The sequence below is a fragment of the Pseudorasbora parva genome, chromosome 25 (assembly GCF_024679245.1).
Source record: "Pseudorasbora parva isolate DD20220531a chromosome 25, ASM2467924v1, whole genome shotgun sequence".
Classification (NCBI taxonomy): Eukaryota; Metazoa; Chordata; class Actinopteri; order Cypriniformes; family Gobionidae; genus Pseudorasbora; species Pseudorasbora parva.
The window spans coordinates 10,512,666-10,531,076 of NC_090196.1; positions in this window are offsets into that span (position 1 = coordinate 10,512,666).

Sequence of the window (18,411 nt, forward strand, 5' to 3'; positions counted from 1 at the left end):
CGTAATATGCTGCATGCACATACGACCTATATGGTCGTATTTCGGAGGAGGACAGGCTGGTCAGAACTGAACCGACGAATGGGATTTTACTTTAGAGACCAATCCTACTTCGAGCATCTAACAACGAGCCAATGAAATTTGGCATGCGATCACGCATTCCATGCTCCGCCCCGCAGCGCGGGTATAAAACAGGAAGTGGAATGGTAGATCAGCGCTTTCTACTTCGGAGCCGAGCAGTGCTTACTGTTTCCTACGAAGAGTGTCTGACTACGAGTCAAGAGTGTTGAGTGAGAGAGTCTGCCAGTGCGGGTGATACGGCGCGTCAATGAGACACCGTCTGATCAGTGATGCACCTGTGTCCTAAGACTGCTGCGGACTGGAGGCACGCCCCGCGTCTCCCCTCCCGGGCGTGTAAGTTCTCGTCCGGCTTGACGGGCAAGGCTTACGCAGCCTGCGGAGAAGCCGGATCAGCTTTGCATGCCATGGCGCTCCTGCAGGTCCACCAGGCCAAGGCGCTCATGGAACTGCACAAGGGTAGTTCCGACCAGGCAGTTATGCAGGAACTGCGTGCGGCGACGGACCTCGTCCTCCGGGCGACGATAGTCACTGCACGCTCCCTGGATCGGGCGATGTCCACTTTGGTGGTCCAGGAATGCCACCTGTGGCTGAACCTGACAGACATGCGGGATTCGGACAAGGTTCGGTTTTTGAACGCCCCTGTCTGTCAGGCCGGCCTCTTCGGCGACGCCATCGAGGACTTTGCCCAGCAGTTCTCGGTGGCCAAGAAGCAGACGCAGGCCATAAAGAACATCCTGCCCCGGCGGCCCACTGCTGCCTCCACCCAGCCGCCCGGGGCAGCCCCCCAGTCTGCTCGTCGCCGAGGGCGTCCCCCGGCATCCGCCTCCGCCTCTGCCTCCGCCCCTGCCAGGCCAAGCAGCAGCCTCCACCCGCGAAGCAGGGTGCCGGACGCAAGGGGGCCGCCCAACCCGTCCAGTGTCCCGCAAAGCCGGCGTTCGGATTCTCAACTACCTCGACGATTGGCTGATCCTAGCCCAGTCGAAGGACCAGTTGTGCTAACACAGGGACCTGGTGCTCAGTCACCTCAGCCAGTTGGGCCTTCGGGTCAACCGAGAGAAGAGCAAACTCTGTCCTACACAGAGGATCTCTTATCTCGGTATGGAGTTGGACTCGGTCAACCGGACTGCGCGCCTCACCGAGGAGCGAGTCCAGTCAGTGTTGAACTGCTTGAATATGTTCAAGAGCAGGACAGCGGTCCCACTGAAATTTTTTCAGAGGCTCCTGGGGCATATGGCATCTGCAGCCGCGGTCACGCCGCTCGGATTGCTTCATATGAGACCGCTTCAACGCTGGCTCAATGGCCGAGTCCCGAGGTGGGCGTGGCAGAGCGGTCAGTACCGGGTCCCAGTGACTCCTTACTGCCGCCAAACCTTCAGCCCGTGGTCCAACACTTCGTTTCTCCGGGCCGGGGTGCCCCTAGAACAAGTGTCCAGGCATGCTGTGCTATGCACGGATGCCTCTGCCACCGACTAAGGGGCCACGTACAACGGGCATGCAGTTGCTGGTCTGTGGACGGGGCTGCAATTGCATTGGCACATCAATTGCCTCGAGTTACTGGCAGTACACTTGGCACTCCGCCGCCTCAAGGGGCCGCTGCGTGGCAAGCATGTACTGGTCCGTACGGACAGCACCACGGCCGTTACGTACATCAACCGTCAGGGTGGTCTACGCTCCGTCGTCTGCTCCAACTCGCCCGCCACCTCCTCCTGTGGAGTCAGAAGCAGCTGAGGTCGCTTCGGGCCATTCATGTCCCTGGTGCGCTGAACCAGACAGCCGACACCGACACCTCCAGGAGAGTGGCGACTCCACCCCCAGGCGGTCCAGCTGATATGGGACCAGTTCGGAGCCGCACAGGTAGACCTGTTTGCCTCTCCGGACTCGACCCATTGCCAGTGGTACTATTCCCTGACCGGGGGTACCCTCGGCACAGATGCACTGGCGCACAGCTGGCCCCGGGTCCTACGCAAGTATGCGTTTCCCCCAGTGAGCCTTCTTGCACAGACTCTGTGCAAGGTCAGGGAGGACGAGGAGCAGGTCTTGTTAGTTGCGCCGTATTGGCCCAACCGGACCTGGTTCCCAGAACTTACACTCCTCGCGACAGCCCCTCCTTGGCCGATTCCCCTGAGGAAGGACCTTCTTTCTCAGGGACGGGGCACGCTATGGCACCCGCGTCCAGACCTCTGGAATCTTCATGTCTGGTCCCTGGACGGGACGCGGAGGTTCTAGATGGACTACCACAAGCTGTCGTAGATACCATCGCTTCAGCTAGAGCCCCCTCTATGCTCTGAAGTGGAACCTGTTCGTTGAGTGGTGCGCTTCCCGCGGGGAAGACCCCCGAAGGTGTTCGATTAGTGTCGTGCTTTCCTTCCTGCAAGACGGGTTGGAGAGAAGGCTGTCTCCCTCCACCCTCAAGGTATATGCTGCTGCGATAGCAGCGTACCATGATGTAGTAGAAGGTAAGTCCGTGGGGAAGCACGACCAAATCGTCAGGTTCCTCAGAGGTGCGAGGAAACTAAATCCTCCTCGTCCTACCTCGGTACCCTCTTGGGACTTGGCTCTAGTGCTCAGAGCACTTCAGAGCCCCCCATTCGAGCCTTTGGCGTCTTGTGAGCTTAAAATCTTGTCGATGAAGACAGTGCTCCTGACGGCATTGGCCTCGATCAAGAGGGTAGGGGACCTGCATGCACTTTCGGTCAACAAATCATGCCTAGAATTCGGGCCCGGTAACTCTCACGTTGTCCTGAGACCCCGGCCCGGATATGTGCCCAAGGTTCCTACCACTCCCTTCCGGGACCAGGTAGTGAACCTGCAAGCGCTGCCTTCGGAGGAGGCAGACCCAGCCCTGGCTTTGTTGTGTCCGGTCCGCGCTCTTTGCGCTTATGTTGACCGGACCCAGAGCCTTCGGACCTCAGAGCAACTCTTCGTCTGTTACGGAGGCCAGCAGAAGGGAAAGGCTGTCTCCAAGCAGAGGTTAGCCCACTGGATAGTGGATGCTATAGTCTTGGCTTACCAGTCCCAAGACGTGCCTTGCCCGTTCGGTGTAAGAGCACACTCCACTAGGAGTGTTGCTTCTTCCTTGGCGCTGGCTCAAGGCGCCTCGCTGACAGACATATGTAGAGTTGCGGGCTGGGCGACACCTAACACGTTTGCTAGATTCTATAGCTTACGTGTAGAGCCGGTATCTTCCCGCATCCTCGCCCCCAGTGGCCAGGAGCGTTAAGTGCCCGTTCTAAATGTCGGCTTGCGAAACGCCACTCCCGCCCTCTGGGCCGGATACGTGCGTCTAATTGTCTCCAGTTGTGTTCCTCGGGAAACCGGCTAACCCTGTCGAGCTCCTCCGTCACCCCTCCGGTGTCAGACGTTGCGGACCGTCTGACGCCAGGCCTGCACCCGTACGCTTGTGAAACATGGCTGTAGGCTGGGTTCCATATGTAGCGGTTCCCTCACGGCAACCCCATATGTGTATTCTTCCACGGTACCAGCTACCCTTCGGGCTAGCCCCGTGTCTTTCCCTCGACAGAGCCCGCTCTGTCGTCTCTGGGCGTGTTCTTTCCCCCCTTCAATCAGGCTGGAACCACCCCAGAGACTGCCATATGTTGCACTACCCTGCCAGGTTAGTCCTTATGTGTATTCCGCCATCTCTCCTTCCCTGAAGGACGTGGATCCGCAGCGTACCCTCTCTCTGAGGTAGGCACGCTTTCCCAGCATTATCCAATAGTCATTCTGAGTGGGTCTTGCAGAAACAGCAGTGACTGTACTCCCTGCTTGGAGCCCTGACTTCCGTACCATACTAGACGGTGCAGTGTGCTCAAGCAGGACGCTGGAAGGGCCAGCATCCTGGCGTTTTCCATAGGGATCCCATTCGTCGGTTCAGTTCTGACGTATGTCGAACGTGACCGACTGAAAGGGAACGTCTCGGTTACGTATGTAACCCTCGTTCCCTGAAGGAGGGAACGGAGACGTACGTCCCGTCGCCAGATGCTGTGCTTCCGCTAGGAGTCCGGTCACCTCTCGGCTCCTCAGCAGGAAAAGCGCTGATCTACCATTCCTGTTTTATACCACACCACTTCCTGTTTTATACCCACGCTGCGGGGCGGAGCGTGGAATGCGTGATCGCATGCCAAATTTCATTGGCTCATTGTTAGATGCTCGAAGTAGGATTGGTCTCTAAAGTAAGATCCCATTCGTCGATTCAGTTCTGACGTACGTCTCCGTTCCCTCCTTCAGGGAACGAGGGTTACATACGTAACCGAGACGTTTTGGAGAAAAGTACAGTCAATAATGCCCCAATATTAATTGAAGCACTTTCACTGTCCAATTTTCAAAAATTCATAAAAATCTTTCCTTTATAGGTTTGCTCATTCTGTCATTTGATTTTTGTTCAGAGTGACCCTGAATATTACTGTATTTTTTTTACAAGTCATTTTACTGTATATTTTTGGAGAAAAGTGCAGTCAAACTGAAAATAATCTGTCTATTCAAACACTTACACTGACCAATTTTTCCAAAAATCTTTCCTTTATAGGTTTTCCCATTCTGCCATTTTATATTTGTTCAAGGTGACCCTGACTATTACTGTATTTTTTTACAAGTCATTTTACTGTATATTTTTGGAGAAAAGGGCAGTCAAACTGCAAATTATCTGTCTATTCAAACACTTACACTGTGTCCAATTTACAAAATTTCATGAAAATCTTTCCTTTATAGGTTTTCTCATTCTGTCATTTGATATTTGTTCAGAGTGACACTGACTATTGCTGTATTTATTTACAAGTAATTTTACTGTATAGTTTTGGAGAAAAGTACAGTCGAATATGCCCTAAATATCAACGTGCATTCAAATACTTACACTGTCCCATTTTTTTTCAAAAATTCATAAACAATTTTACTTCATAGGTTTTTTCATTCTGTCATTTGAATTTTTTTCAGAGGGACCCTGAATATTACTGTATTTATTTACAAGTCATTTTACTGTTTAATTTTAGAGAAAAATACAGTCAAACTTGCCCAAAAATCAAATTGAATTCAAACACTACAATTTTCAACAACAAAAAACATAACAATATTTTTTTATAGGTTTGCTCATTCTGTCCTTTGATATTTGTTCAGAGTGACCCTGACTATTACTGTATTTATGTACAAGTCATTTTACTGTATAGTTTTAGAGAAAAGTACAGTCAAATTTGCCCCAAAAGTAATTCAAGCAAGTGCACTCTCCAATTTTCAACAATCCATAAAAATATTTTCTTTATAGTTTTGCTTTTTCTGTCATTTGATATTTGTTTAGAGTGACCCTGACTATTACTGTATTTATTAAGAAGTCATTTTACTGTATAGTTTTAGATAAACGTACAGTCCAATTTGCCCCAAAATTCTTTCATGCACTTGCACTGTCCAATTTAAACAATTCATAAAACTCTTTCCTTTATAGGTTTGCTCATTCTGTCATTTGATATTTGTTCAGAGTGACCCTAACTATTACTGTATTTATTTACAAGTTGTTTTACAGTATATTTTGGGAGAAAAGTGCAGTCAAATTGCAAATCGGTCCATTCAAACACTTACACTGTGTCCAATTTTCAAAAATTCATAAAAATCTTTCCTTTATAGGTTTGCTCATTCTGTCATTTGATATTTGTTTAAAGTGACCCTGAATATTACTGTATTTATTTACAAGTCATTTTGCTGTATAGTTTTGGAGAAAGGTACAGTCAAATCATCCCCAAAATTCATTCAAACACTTACAGTCCAATTTTCAAAAAATCATAAAAATCTTTCCTTTATTTCCCTTATAGGTTTTGCTCATTCTGTCATTTGATATTTGTTTAGAGTGACCCTGACTATTACTGTATTTATGTACAAGTCGTTTTACTGTATAGTTTTAGAGAAAAGTACAGTCAAATTTGCCCCAAAAGTAATTCAAGCAAGTGCACTCTCCAATTTTCAACAATCCATAAAAATATTTTCTTTATAGTTTTGCTCATTCTGTCATTTGATATTTGTTTAGAGTGACCCTGACTATTACTGTATTTATTAACAAGTAATTTTACTGTACAGTTTTGGAGAGAAGTACAGTCAATATAGCCACAATATTAATTCAAGCACTTACACTGTCCAATTTTCAAAAATTCATAAAAATCTTTCCTTTATAGGTTTGCTCATTCTGTCATTTGATTTTTGTTCAGAGTGACCCTGAATATTACTGTATTTTTTTACAAGTCATTTTACTGTATATTTTTGGAGAAAAGTGCAGTCAAACTGCAAATAATCTGTCTATTCAAACATTTACACTGTCCAATTTCCAAAAATTCATAAAAATCTTTCCTTTATAGGTTTTCTCATTCTGTCATTTGAAATTTGTTCAGAGCGACCCTGAATATTATTGTATTTATTTACAAGTAATTTTAATGTATAGTTTTAGAGAAAAGTACAGTCAAACTTGCCCAAAAATCAGATTGAATTCAAACACTGTCCAATTTCTAAAAAAAAACATTATAAATATATTTTCTTTATAGGTTTGCTCATTCTGTCCTTTGATATTTGTTCAGAGTGACCCTGACTATTACTGTATTTATGTACAAGTCCTTTTACTGTATAGTTTTATATTTTGGGAGAATAGGGCAGTCAATCTGCAAATAATCTGTTTATTCAAACACTTGCATTGTGTCCAATTTTCAAAAATTAATAAAACTCTTTCCTTTATATGTTTGCTCATTCTGTCATTTGATATTTGTTTAGAGTGACCACAAATATTACTGTATTTATGTACAAGTCATTTTACTGCATAGTTTTAGAGAAAAGTACAGTCGAATATGCCCCAAATATCAACGTGCATTCAAATACTTACACTGTCCCATTTTTTCAAAAATTCATAACCAATTTTACTTCATAGGTTTTCTCATTCTGTCATTTGAAAATGTTCAGAGTGACCCTGAATATTACTGTATTTATTTACAAGTCATTTTACTGTATAGTTTTGAAGAAAAGTGCAGTCAAACTTGCCCAAAACTCAAATTGAATTCAAACACTGTCCATTTTTCAAAAAAAAAAAAAACATAAAAATATTTCCTTTGTAGGTTTTCTCATTCTGTCATTTGATATTTGTTCAGAGTGACCCTGACTATTACTGTATTTATGTACAAGTCATTTTACTGTATAGTTTTAGAGAAAAGTGCAGTCCAATTTGCCCCAAAATTCATTTAAGCACTACCACTGTCCAATTTTCAAAAATTCTTAAAAATCTTTCCTTTATAGGTTTTCCCATTCTGCCATTTGATATTTGCTCAAGGTGACCCTGACAATTACTGTATTTTTTTTACCAGTCATTTTACTGTATATTTTTGGAGAAAAGGGCAGTCAAACTGCAAATTATCTATCTATTCAAACACTTACACTGTGTCTAATTTACACAATTTCATAATAATCTTTCCTTTATAGGTTTGCTCATTCTGTCCTTTGATAATTGTTCAGAGTGACACTGACTAATACTGTATTTTTTTACAAGTCATTTTACTGTATAGTTTTGGAGAAAAGTACAGTCAAATTCTCCCCAAAATTCATTCAAGCACTTCCACTGTCCAATTTTCAAAAATCCATAAAAATCTTTCCTTTATAGGTTTGCTCATTCTGTCATTTGATTTTTGTTCAGAGTGACCCTGAATATTACTGTATTTTTTTACAAGTCATTTTACTGTATATTTTTGGAGAAAAGTGCAGTCAAACTGCAAATAATCTGTCTATTCAAACACTTACACTGTCCAATTTCCAAAAATTCATAAAAATCTTTCCTTTATAGGTTTTCTCATTCTGTCATTTGAAATTTGTTCAGAGCGACCCTGAATATTATTGTATTTATTTACAAGTCATTTTACTGTATAGTTTTAGAGAAAAGTACAGTCAAACTTGCCCAAAAATCAGATTGAATTCAAACACTGTCCAATTTCTAAAAAAAAACCATTATAAATATATTTTCTTTATAGGTTTGCTCATTCTGTCCTTTGATATTTGTTCAGAGTGACCCTGACTATTACTGTATTTATGTACAAGTCCTTTTACTGTATAGTTTTATATTTTGGGAGAATAGGGCAGTCAATCTGCAAATAATCTGTTTATTCAAACACTTGCATTGTGTCCAATTTTCAAAAATTAATAAAACTCTTTCCTTTATATGTTTGCTCATTCTGTCATTTGATATTTGTTTAGAGTGACCACAAATATTACTGTATTTATGTACAAGTCATTTTACTGCATAGTTTTAGAGAAAAGTACAGTCGAATATGCCCCAAATATCAACGTGCATTCAAATACTTACACTGTCCCATTTTTTCAAAAATTCATAACCAATTTTACTTCATAGGTTTTCTCATTCTGTCATTTGAAAATGTTCAGAGTGACCCTGAATATTACTGTATTTATTTACAAGTCATTTTACTGTATAGTTTTGAAGAAAAGTGCAGTCAAACTTGCCCAAAACTCAAATTGAATTCAAACACTGTCCATTTTTCAAAAAAAAAAAAAACATAAAAATATTTCCTTTGTAGGTTTTCTCATTCTGTCATTTGATATTTGTTCAGAGTGACCCTGACTATTACTGTATTTATGTACAAGTCATTTTACTGTATAGTTTTAGAGAAAAGTGCAGTCCAATTTGCCCCAAAATTCATTTAAGCACTACCACTGTCCAATTTTCAAAAATTCTTAAAAATCTTTCCTTTATAGGTTTTCCCATTCTGCCATTTGATATTTGCTCAAGGTGACCCTGACAATTACTGTATTTTTTTTTACCAGTCATTTTACTGTATATTTTTGGAGAAAAGGGCAGTCAAACTGCAAATTATCTATCTATTCAAACACTTACACTGTGTCTAATTTACACAATTTCATAATAATCTTTCCTTTATAGGTTTGCTCATTCTGTCCTTTGATAATTGTTCAGAGTGACACTGACTAATACTGTATTTTTTTACAAGTCATTTTACTGTATAGTTTTGGAGAAAAGTACAGTCAAATTCTCCCCAAAATTCATTCAAGCACTTCCACTGTCCAATTTTCAAAAATCCATAAAAATATTTCCTTTATAGGTTTGCTCATTCTGTCATTTGATTTTTGTTCAGAGTGACCCTGAATATTACTGTATTTTTTTACAAGTCATTTTACTGTATATTTTTGGAGAAAAGTGCAGTCAAACTGCAAATAATCTGTCTATTCAAACACTTACACTGTCCAATTTCCAAAAATTCATAAAAATCTTTCCTTTATAGGTTTTCTCATTCTGTCATTTGAAATTTGTTCAGAGCGACCCTGAATATTATTGTATTTATTTACAAGTCATTTTACTGTATAGTTTTAGAGAAAAGTACAGTCAAACTTGCCCAAAAATCAGATTGAATTCAAACACTGTCCAATTTCTAAAAAAAACCATTATAAATATATTTTCTTTATAGGTTTGCTCATTCTGTCCTTTGATATTTGTTCAGAGTGACCCTGACTATTACTGTATTTATGTACAAGTCCTTTTACTGTATAGTTTTATATTTTGGGAGAATAGGGCAGTCAATCTGCAAATAATCTGTTTATTCAAACACTTGCATTGTGTCCAATTTTCAAAAATTAATAAAACTCTTTCCTTTATATGTTTGCTCATTCTGTCATTTGATATTTGTTTAGAGTGACCACAAATATTACTGTATTTATGTACAAGTCATTTTACTGCATAGTTTTAGAGAAAAGTACAGTCGAATATGCCCCAAATATCAACGTGCATTCAAATACTTACACTGTCCCATTTTTTCAAAAATTCATAACCAATTTTACTTCATAGGTTTTCTCATTCTGTCATTTGAAAATGTTCAGAGTGACCCTGAATATTACTGTATTTATTTACAAGTCATTTTACTGTATAGTTTTGAAGAAAAGTGCAGTCAAACTTGCCCAAAACTCAAATTGAATTCAAACACTGTCCATTTTTCAAAAAAAAAAAAAACATAAAAATATTTCCTTTGTAGGTTTTCTCATTCTGTCATTTGATATTTGTTCAGAGTGACCCTGACTATTACTGTATTTATGTACAAGTCATTTTACTGTATAGTTTTAGAGAAAAGTACAGTCCAATTTGCCCCAAAATTCATTTAAGCACTACCACTGTCCAATTTTCAAAAATTCATTAAAATCTTTCCTTTATAGGTTTTCCCATTCTGCCATTTGATATTTGCTCAAGGTGACCCTGACAATTACTGTATTTTTTTACCAGTCATTTTACTGTATATTTTTGGAGAAAAGGGCAGTCAAACTGCAAATTATCGATCTATTCAAACACTTACACTGTGTCTAATTTACACAATTTCATAATAATCTTTCCTTTATAGGTTTGCTCATTCTGTCCTTTGATAATTGTTCAGAGTGACACTGACTAATACTGTATTTTTTTACAAGTCATTTTACTGTATAGTTTTGGAGAAAAGTACAGTCAAATTCTCCCCAAAATTCATTCAAGCACTTCCACTGTCCAATTTTCAAAAATCCATAAAAATCTTTCCTTTATAGGTTTGCTCATTCTGTCATTTGACATTTGTTCAGAGTGACACTGACCATTACTGTATTTATTAACAAGTCATTTTATTGTATTTTGTGAAAAAAGTACAGTCAAACTTACCCCAAAAACCACTTAAGGAATTAAAGTCCAATTTTCAAAAAATCATAAAAAACTTTTCTCCAAAAATATACAGTAAAATGACTTGTAAATAAATACAGTAATAGTCAGGGTCACTATGAACAAATATCAAATGACGAAATGAGCAAACCTATAAAGTAAAAAATTGTTTTATGATTTTTTAAAAATTGAACAGTGTTTGATTTCACTTATATTTAGGGCGAGTTTGACTGTACTTTTATCTAAAACTGTACACTACAATGACTTGTAATGATCATTCTGAACAGAAATCAAGGGAAAAAACGTAGAAACCTATTAAGGAAAGATTTGTATGCGTATATGAATATTTTGGACGGTGTAAAATGATTTTTGGGGCGAGTTTGACTGTACTTTTCTCCAAAACTATACAATAAAATGACTGAAAACATAATACAGTAATAGTCAGGGTCACTCTGATCAAATATCAAATGACAGTATGAGCAAAGCTATAAAGGAAAGATTTTTATGATTTTTTGAAAACTGGACTGTAAGTGCTTGAATAAATTTTGGGGAGAGCTTGATTGCACTTTTCTTCAAAACTATACAGTAAAATTACTTGTAAATAAATACAGTAATAGTCAGGGTCACTCTGAACAAATATCAAATGACTGAATGAGCAAAAGTATAAAGGAAATATTTTTATGAATTTTTGAAAACTGGACTGTAAGTGCTTGAATGAATTTTGGGGAGAGTTTGATTGCACTTTTCTTCAAAACTATACAGTAAAATTACTTGTAAATAAATACAGTAATAGTCAGGGTCACTCTGAGCAAATATCAAATGACTGAATGAGCAAAAGTATAAAGGAAATATTTTTATGAATTTTTGAAAATTGGACACAGTGTAAGTGTTTGAATAGACTGATTTTTTGCAGTTCGACTGTACTTTTCTCCAAAACTATACAGTAAAATGACTTGTAAATAAAAACAGTAATAGTCAGAGTCACCAATAGACTCCTCATGTTTCATCAGTAGTTCAAGTATAAACTTTTGAACTAATTTTTGGTCAAATAGTCTTTGAACTTAATATTTATATATATAGACTTAAATACTTTCTGAAGTTTCATCAGTAAATGGTAAATGGACTAAATGGACTGCATTTATATAGCGCTTTTATCCAAAGCGCTTTACATTTTTGCCTCACATTCACCCATTCATACACCGACGGCGATGTCAGCCATGTAAGGCGCCATCAGCTCGTCGGGAGCAGCTGGGGTTAGGTGTCTTGCTCATGGACACTTCGACACTTGGTCAGGTGGAACCGGGGATTGAACCACCAACCTTCTGGTTTGTAGACAACCTACATGAACCACTGAGCCACTGCCGCCCCAGATGTCTTGTCAAATGTCTTGTTGAAAAAAAATCTGACTCTAGATTTTACGAACTTGATTTTCTATGCATAACAATTAGACTCTTTATGTTTTGTCAGTAGTTCAGGAATGACTTTTTGAAGAAAAAAAAAATTCTGAAATTTTGAATACATTTTTTTTGTGAAAAAAAAAAACAAAACAAAACAATCTGACCCTGGATTCCGTGAACTTGAACTTTCTATGTATACCAATAGACTCCTTCTGTTGTTTAATACGTAGTTCAAGATTTAAGTTTTGAATTTATTTTTACCAGAGTGTTTGAACTTGAACTTTCTATATAAACTAATGTTTATATAGAAAGTTCAAGTTCAATCACTCTGGTAAAAATAAATTCAAAACTTAAATCTTGAACTACGTATCAACCTTGTACTATCCTAGAATACATCATTCAAGGATGAACTTTTGAACTTATTTTTGACTAAGAGTATTTGAACTTGAACTTTCTATATAAGAATAGATTACTTCTGTTGTTTCATCTGAAGAATGACTTTTTTTGAAAAATAAAAATTCTGACCCTCTATCCTATGAACTTGAACTTTCTATACATAGTAATAGATTCATCAGTAGTTCAAGTGTGAAATTTTGAATACATTTTTTGGCCAAGGAGTGTTTGAACTTTAAATGTATGAACTCACTTATGGCTTTATGGTGTTTCTTCAGAAGTTCAAACATGACTTTTTGAAACAAAACAATCTGAGCCTGGATTCTGTGAACTTGAACTTTCCATGCATACCCATATGAACTTGAACTTTCTATATATACTAATAGATTCTGTAGTTCAAGGATGAACTTTTGAATTTATTTTTTGCATAAGAGTATTTGAACTTGAACTTTCTATATACGTATAGATTCCTATAAGGAAATAATTCAATCTGTAGTTGAAGGATGACTTTAAAAAAAGAAAAAAAGAAATCTGACCCTGGATCCTATGAACTTGAACTTTCTATACATAAACAATAGACTCCTTATATTTCATCAGTAGTTCAAGTATGAGCATTGAACTTATTTTTTCCCAAACAGTCTATGAACTGGAACTTTCTATACAGAGTAATTCATTTATCAGTAGTTCAAGTGTGAAATACTTTTGAATACATTTTTGGCCAAGGAGTCTTTGATCTTCAAATGTATAAACAGTTGAATGGTGACCTTTTTTGAAAAATAAAAATGTTGACCCTGGATCCTATGAACTTGAACTTTCTATGCATACCAATAGACTCCTTCTGTTGTTTCATACGTAGTTTATGAATGAAGTTTTGAATTTATTTTTACCAGAGTGTTTGAACTTGAACTTGCTATATATACTAATAGATTCCATCATTCAAGGATGAATTTTTGAACTTATTTTTGACTAAGAGTATTTGAACTTGAACTTTCTATATACAAATTGTCAGGGTTCTAACCTGGCAGCTCTGTCTGTTTTGTCTTTGTTTAATGTTGCTATGTTTGTGTTGTGTCTTAGTACTTGGTTCTGTCTCTCTCTGTGTTTGTCATATGTTCCTCTTGTCCTGCCTTCTTGTTTGCCGTTACCACACCCCCTTGTTTAGTCTGGTCTAGTCCTCGTTTCACTAATTGTGCTCACCTGTTCCTCATGTGCTCTGCTCCCTTTATATTGTGCTACCTTCCCTCATGTCTTTGCTGGTTCGTTGTGTATGTTTGTGAGCGTTTGCTTGTGCGTACATGTCTCTAGTTCCTTGTCTAGCCTATTCTAGCCTATTCTAGTTTTAGTGTCTGCTGTTTTTCTAGCTTTGAATTTATTTTCAGTTTTTTCTTTGTTCCTGAGTTTTTGAGTCTAGTGAAGTTTCTGTCTTTATTTTGCTCGTTTTCTCCAGGTTTTATTTTGGTATTTTTCTTCTAGCCTTATTGTTTAGTTATCTTGGTTTTGATAGCTTACCTTTTTATTTTTCTTGTTTTCCACTTATTTTTTAGTTCAGTCTTTTTATAGAGATTGTTTTTTTGTTTTATTTTTTCCATGTTTTCTAGCTCCAGTTATTATTTTAAGTTTTTGTTTAATTTAGTCATAGTTCTTAGTTTGTCTGTTTCTTGTTGTCTTGTCGTGTGTGTGTGTGTGTGTGTGTGTGTGTGTGTGTGTGTGTGTGTGTGTGTGTGTGTGTGTGTCCTGTGTTTTTTCCCGGGCCACTGTCTCCACTGCCTGTCAGCCAAGACTCCTGCTTCTGTGAGAACATCAAGCCTCAGGTTCCTGCCTGGATTGGTCCAACACCGCCCTGCCTGGTGTTGCCTCCCAAGCTGTCGTGAAGTTCATTGGCTGCCTGGACTGGTCTCAGTGGTCATCCTCCCCTGCCCGTCATCGTCGTGTCTTTCCCCTGCCCTGGTGTTTGGACTGTCACTCATCCACTACCCTCTTGTGTCTTGTTGATCTGTCTTATTAATAAACTGTCCTTGTTGTTCACTCTGCATCTGGGTCCTCCACTTCCTGATCCCTGACACAAATAGATTCCTTCTGTTGTTTCATCAGTAGTTGAAGGATGACTTTTTTTGAAAAATAAAAATTCTGACCCTCGACCCTACAAACTTGAACTTTCTATACATTGTAATAGATTCATCATTAGTTCAAGTGTGAACTTTTGAATAAATGTTTTGGCCAAGGAGTGTTTGAACTTTAAATGTATAAACTCACTTATGGCTTTATGGTGTTTCTTAAGAAGTTCAAACATGACTTTTTGAAACAAAACAATCTGAGCCTGGATTCTGTGAACTTGAACTTTCCATGCATACCCATATTAACTTGAACTTTCTATATAAACTGATACATTCTGTAGTTCAAGGGTGAACTTTTGAACTTGTTTTTTGCATAAGGGTATTTGAACACGAACTTTCTATATACGTATAGATTCCTATAAGAAATAGATTCCATACTGATGGAATCTATTTCTTATAGGAATCTATACGTATATAGAAAGTTGAAGGATGACTTTTTTGGAAAAAAAAGAAATCTGACCCTGGATCCGATAAACTTGAAATTTCTATACATAAACAATAGACTCCTTATATTATAATATTATTATTATCCTTATATTATAAACCATTGCACAAGGTTTTTCGTATTCAATGCAATGCAAAAACACCTACTCTCATTGCACAGCGACTTAAATGCAATGCATTAGAAACCACTAATTTCTTGAATGCACCGAAGGCTTTTGTAATTTGCAAAAGTCTTCTATTGCACAAGTTTTTTCGTATGCAATGCAAAAGCACTTATCTCTTTATTGCACCGTGAATTCTTATATGCAAAGCAAACGCGCTAATATCTTCATAGCACGAAATCTATGCAATGCAAAGACACTATCTCTTCAGTGCAATGTGAGTTTTTTAAGCAATGCAATGCAGAAGCAATAATCTCCTCATTGGACAAGTTTTTTTTGCATGCAATGCAATGCAGAATAACTAATCTTATTGCACAAGGTTTTTCGTATTCAATGCAATGCAAAACACTTACTCACTGCACAGCGACTTAAATGCAATGCATTAGAAACCACTAATTTCTTGAATGAACAAAATGTTTTTGTATGCAATGAATGCAAAAAGTCTTCTATGCACGAGTTTTTTAGTATGCAATGCAATGCAATGCAAAAGCACTCTTCTCTTTATTGCACCGCAAATTCTAATATGGAACACAAAATCGCTATTAACTTCATTGCACGAGATCTATGCAATGCAAAGACACTGGCTCTTCGGTGCTGTAATATACTTGAATAACTGGAGGAGACGTCAAAAGTTTAGGAACTTTACTGAAGTATCAGGCAGTGTAGAACGTACAACTTCATTCGGCCATAGCCGGAACTTAACTGACCCAAACACATATTCAATTCCCCAGGGGGATAAAACCGGAACGCCCTCCCCCCGTCTTGGGTCTCTTAAAGGAGCCTACTATTGCAAAGGTTCGTCAACACCCCTTTCCCCCAGTCCACAAAATCTGAAAATCTTCTTGGAGGGCGATGCTCTCTTACAGGGTACCTCCGAGAAGGAGGAGGCTCAGGCAGGCACTCAGCTCCCGTAAAGTCATCAACACCAGGGTTTCTCACCTCTAATGCCGGCGGCTGTAACTCAACCCTTTCAGCTCCTGCAATCTCTGACGGGGGAAACAGTGTAGCCATCTGGCTCGGGCCTTGATTGGTCGGCCAAGGGTGCCGCCCTGTTCAGCAGTTGGTCAACATGTCGTCTGTGCACCTACCCATCGCCAGCCTTGACTTTGTAGGACAAGGGACCTGTGATGTCTACGATGATTCCCGGCATCCACTTAGAATCTCTGGTGTAACTTTTCATGAACACCAAGTCATTCTGTCTAAACTCTCTGACCGTGCCAGGGCATTTCTCAGCATTCAGCTCCTGCCTGCGGAGCATATCACCATCATGGTCAGGATGCAGACGATCCAGAGCAGTTGTAAGTCGACGGTTCATAAGCAACTCAGCAGGACTTTTTCCAGTTGCCGAATTTGGTGTGACATGCTGTGACAACAAGAAACGAGCAAGCCTGGTTTGCCATTCTCCCTTGGTGATGCGAGACAGGGCCTCCTTTGTTGTCTGCACCATGCGTTCAGCTTGACCATTTGAGCTTGGGTGATATGGTGCTGTAGTGACATGGCGAATGCTGTTCCGTTCTGCGAACTCTTTGAACTCTGCAGAGGTGAAAGCAGCACCATTGTCTGAGACTATGATGTCGGGCAAACCATTTGTTGCAAACAATAGTCTCAGTGCGTTAATGACGGCTGATGATGACATGGAACTCATCAGAGACACTTCCAGCCACTTGCTATGTGCATCAACCACAATGAGGAATATTTTGCCCTGAAAAGGGCCTGCAAAGTCAATATGCAGCCGGGACCATCTTTTTGTTGTCCACTCCCAAGGATGCACTTTTGCTTTAGGAGGTGCATGACGTGACTTCTGACACGTCTCACATGCCTTGACAGTCTCCTCTATATCTCGGTCCATGCCTGGCCACCACACATAACTCCTTGCGAGTCCCTTCATATGTACAATGCCCGGGTGCGCATCATGCAACATAGCAAGTACTTCTCTTCTTGCCGAACAAGGAACAACCACACGACTTCCCCAAAGCACACAATTTTTATGTGCCGAGAGTTCATGGCGGCGAGAAAAGAAAGGTCTGAACTGGCTATCCTCTATATCAGCCGGCCACCCATGCAGCACCCAGCGCAGTACTCGAGACATGACAGAGTCCTTAAGCGTCATTTTAGCGATTCGCTCAGCATGCATGGGGGCATCTGGCACCATTTCCAGTAGCAGTACTTCCAGGGGTGGTGGCGTAACCGCATCAGATGCTGGCAAGGGTAAGCGACTCAGGGCATCAGCATTGCCCATGTGTTTGCCTGGTCTGTAGCACAGTTCATAGTCGTAAGCTCCTATGATCAGACTCCAACGTAGCATCCGTGGTGAAAGGATGGCAGGCATTGGCTTGGAATGGTGTAGGAGTCCTAGCAGAGGTTTGTGGTCTGTAAAAATCATAAAATGGCGGCCTGCGAGATACTGGTGAAACTTCCTGACAGCAAAAACAACCGCCAATGCCTCCTTATCAATTTGGGCATAATTACGTTCAGTGGTGGTCATTGTTCTGGAAGCAAAGCAAACGGGCCGCTCCCCACCGTCACGTTCCATGTGGAACAATAAAGCTCCAAGCCCATATGGTGAGGCGTCACAAACCACTGCCAGGGGTTTATTTTCATCATAATGCACCAGCACATCCTCCGTTTGTAGTAACTGTTTCGCCTCAGCATATGCCATCTTGTGCTTTACTCCCCACTGCCATGTGGCAGACTGGTCTAGAAGGAGATGCAATGGTTCCAGGACAGTGGCCTTATTTGGTAGAAAACAGCTGTAGAAGTTAAGCAGCCCCAAGAATGCCTGAAGTTCTGTTTTGTTCCGTGGGGGCGGAGCTTTTTGGATAGCTTCTACCTTTTCACGGGTTGGTTTGATGCCATCCTTATCCACTCGAAACCCCAAAAACTCCACTTGTGTAGCTGCAATAATGCTTTTCTCTTTCTTTAGTCGCATCCCAGCTTCAGCAAAGCACTTCAGTACGGCCCGTAGGGTCAGGGTATATTCTGGCAAACTGTTTACCAATCACGGGTACCAATAGGCAAAGCAAACTGTTGTACACGCCGTTTACGAACAAATGCTGGATAGCTCGCAAAGACAATCATTCGTTTCCCTTTCCCCAGCGCGATTTTTGACGAAAGGACTTGGATACGGGATTGGAGAATCAAGAGGCGGGGCACCGGTTAAACAATTTCAAAGTTAA